We start from the raw sequence: 3,973 nt of genomic DNA, 5'->3' as shown, positions 1-3,973 counted from the left end.
GTTTTCGGATCCCCCCAGACCCCCCCAATAAAGCAAAACTGCACGTTTCAGAGTGGCCTTTTATTGTGGCCAGCCCTTATTACCTGTGCAATAATCATGCTGTCTAATCAGCATCTTGATATGCCACACCTGTGAGGTGGGATGGATTATCTCGGCAAAGGAGAAGTGCTCACTATCACAGATTTTTTCACATTTGTGAACAATATTTGAGAGAAATGGTTATTTTGTGTATATAGAAAATGTTTTAGAGTTTTGAGTTCATCTCATGAAAAATGGGAGCAAAAACAAAAGTGTTGCATTTATATTTTTGTTCAGTGTAGCATGAAGCAGAAAAGATTGCCGATGCTAATGTAGCGTTAGCGTTAGCATGTGTCCACCGGGGGCATCCGGGCTTAAACAGTGTATTATAGAATGATCACACCGGTGTGACAATACTCTTCAAAGGGTTCACAAAATATGACTACTACTCTTACTGTTTAACATTTTGGGTTACTTAATGTTACTTCATGTTAAGGCTAATAAAAATGACAAGGCTAAGGCTGTAATGCTAACTAACGTGCTTGGTACTAGCTAGGTAGCTAACTTGATCCAGCCACTCCTGGTCTTTTCATCAGACGGGAAGCGAATGGGCTTCCGGTTGGTGCGCCTCCGTGTACACACGTATGTGGAAACGAGGCGTAACAGTCTTAAACAGCGGCACAAGCCGTTAGTCCGTTGTTATTTAACACTGGCTATCAGCTGTTATCAATCCTTAGGCTAAACATGTTGTGATATCAGGCAAAAACCCAAGTTAGTTCAAAGTGAAAAATACGCCGGTATAAAACAGTAGATGCAACAGTGTTATTGATTAGAGAACCTACTGCGGTGGCTATCGCTATCCAGAAACCCTTTTCGGCACTTTGTTTCCAAATCCTACATTTAAACTGAACAATAATATGAATTTTTTGGGAATATGGATCCGGGGGCGTTGCTTGTGTGAAAGTCAGAGAGTGAATTATTACTTCCAGCGGCTGCTCCCGTGAGTAAACGGTACGCTAAAACGCTGCTGTGACACGAGCGGCGTACCACTGCCATTTTCGGCAAATGCTGCTAAAACTGTGGCTAAAAGTTTACTACGTCAATCTGGATAACAGTAATAAGCCATAAACTTTGTGTATAAAAGTGCATAGGTGGTTCTTCAATTCAATTTGGCTTCGTAAGTGTAGGAGCAACATTAAGTACGGTTCCGTCAGCTCCTAGTAGGCTGCCATTGTTGATGATATGTACAATATACGTAGCGGCTTAAACGGCGACGTCATGACGTAGCTCCTACAGGGCTCTTGTCAGTGGAAAAGCAAACAGGTTCAAAGTTACGAACCAATTGCGAACCGTTCTAGCACCAGCACGGAGATAGAACCAGTGTTAATTTTGGCAGCTGGTTTTTGGTGTGAAAGGGGCACATGTTCCTCTGAGACTTTTCTTATTTTGGATTTATCCCTGTTTAACACACTGAGAATAGGATTAGGAACATTATTTAAACTTGCAAGACTGCTGGAGTCCCTCAAGTTGGAGTCATTATTTCAAGATTAAACATCGTTTTAAAATGTCTAAATACTGTCAAGATTTTCATGAAGAGCGACTTCCTCCTCGTGTGGCATTTTTGAATTATTTCAAGTTTTACAACGGACCATGTGGATCTTAGTATTGTACTCTCGTATTGACGTTGAACGGATCATTGGAACACTCTACTGCCGGAACAGGCGGATGCAGCAGCGACAGGACGAGATGTAAAACGGGAGAGAACCGGAGACCATTAACCAATTGTATTGAAGGTAAGGCAATGTTCATGTTTTAAGCTAGTCTAAAGAAAAGTGTTTGGTAAATTAAGTGTGGGCTGGCCGTCTGGTATATTAATCAATTGAATTACGCTGTTTAGCTAACTTTACATTCAATGACTATGCTAGTTGCTAAGCTAACCTCTGAAACACAGGGCTTATCTCGAGGTAAAGTGTTCGTCTATCTCTCAGTAAGTTAAAGCAGACTTGAGTAGGTTACAAAGTTAACAACAGTTAATGTTATAATTTAATATACAGTATGTTATATATATATATATTTTATATTTCTCTTCCTGTTCTTCTCTCAAAGGCCCTCTAATGCAAAGCGGTCCAACAGGAGGGCTGAACTAATGGAGCATTCAGAAGGTATGAACATCACTTCAGTTTATTGCTGGGACACTTTGATATCTGTTAGCATGATGAATCAAAGCTAATGCTAAGGTGATTTCTTCTCTCCTTGTAGAAGAAGTCGACCTTCCGACCTCCACCAAGAGACGCTCGCAGCAACCTGAGACAGCAGGTATATTTCATGTACTCAAATACAGGATTAAATTCAATATCCATAATATCAATAGACACAATCTATAGAGAAACACATTTAAGAAGTCAAGATGTCTATTTCTGCTTGACCTGCCCTTTAGCAAGGCACTAACTTATATTTAAGCTTTATTTAAATGTGTATTTTGATGCTTACAGAGGACAGAGATAACGGTTGTTAGAGAAGCTGCCACCAAGCACATACACTCAAAAGCACAATCAGCCATAAATAATATAAATACATTTGCTGGACTGAATAATTGTTCCAACAGTGAGGACGACCTCTTTTACATTTGTGGTTTCAGGTGTAAAAGGATGTCGCAGGCCTCTGATGAAACAGCAGCAGTCTGGCGCCACCTCGGAAGAGAGGAGTGGGAGGAGAGGAGCTGAACCATGGAGATTCCACAGTGGAAAAAGGATGCAGTCCCTTGACCACACATTTGGTCACAGCCCTGTGTAATTAATCCGCCCTGTGTTTAGTCAAATTGGCCTTCTTTGCCAAGGTGAATGGGGTCCTTGTTGTAGCTGGAGAGTAGGTTCAAACCCCACTGCAGTCAGCATGTCGTTGTGTCCCTGAGACACTTCACCTCTAATTTCTCCTGTGGGGATTGTCCACAGTATTGAGTATGTAAGTGGCTATGGATAAAAGCGTCTAACAAGTAACATGTAAAAAATAAAAATAAATAATTGTCTCCAAATCCCCGTGGCCAGGGATGCCCACCCTGCCGGATGATGTGCACTGGGTCACGCAAGCAGTCGAACACGGTGCATCCCTCTGCTTTCAAGTGTATGCCGTGCGTCGCCAGGTTCTTCATTACATTGGACGTGTTCCCCCCCTTTGCACGCAATTGTTTTCAAACATTTGCTGCATGTCGCGCTGTTTGAATCTTTTAGACTGAAATACAGCCACACTTTAGACTTTTTAGCTTTTGGCATTTTCACCGTGTTTGTAGATACGAGCTAACGGTACCCTAGCTGCAGCTATCAGAGCGAGTGTAATGTTGTGAATTGGCGATGGCACGCAGGTGACGTGTGGCGGTGATGCTTCTGTTGTGTGTAACCCGACACCTCAGGCACCGAAATCTCCGTTGCCATTCGGTCCGGTTAGTACCGGTCGTATATGGCACCGGGTTTCGGTACCCAACCCTTAAGTTACATAACCCTGAGTAAGTGAAAATATCTACATATAAATATTTGTTGTCTTTGAGTCTGTGAAATTACAAATATTCAAGGTTCATGATACAAATATTTCATTTTAAAATATTATAATATGTATTTAATACAATTGTGCCATTTAATTGTTTTTATGATGCTTAGTTTTGGCTGCAAAAGGCTGGACTTGTATTTCCTGTTTTGAAACATACACACACTTCCGCCTAGCAACAGCCTAGCAACAGCCTAGCAACAGCGAAAAAAAACTATTTTCCAAAAAAAAAGTAAAACATTGGATTTACTTCTAATCTGAAGTGATATTCTGACTCTCTTCCCCCTTCTAGTGGTACTTTAGTTGTTTGCACCATTCCAGCTTCAGTGGAAGTGGTGGCCCACACAAACCCTGTAGAAACACGTGGTCCTCACACAGGCTTAGAAACATGTATATGTGTGTGTGTGTGTGTGGTTGT

General features: G+C 41.6%; 1 long non-coding RNA gene across 1 annotated transcript; it reads left to right on the top strand.

The window, feature by feature from the left end:
* The first annotated feature begins 561 nt into the window (after window positions 1-561).
* On the top strand, window positions 562-2,936 carry LOC104947609 (uncharacterized). Its single transcript, XR_798579.1, has 4 exons — window positions 562-1,811; window positions 2,125-2,180; window positions 2,278-2,334; window positions 2,657-2,936. It is a non-coding gene; the product is annotated as an uncharacterized lncRNA (long non-coding RNA).
* The last annotated feature ends 1,037 nt before the right edge of the window (window positions 2,937-3,973 follow it).

Source organism: Notothenia coriiceps, unplaced genomic scaffold, assembly GCF_000735185.1.
Source record: "Notothenia coriiceps isolate Sejong01 unplaced genomic scaffold, NC01 NC01_scaffold00012832, whole genome shotgun sequence".
NCBI classification, from domain to species: Eukaryota; Metazoa; Chordata; class Actinopteri; order Perciformes; family Nototheniidae; genus Notothenia; species Notothenia coriiceps.
Note: the sequence above shows the minus strand (reverse complement) of the source record. Positions and strands in the feature narration are given on the sequence as shown.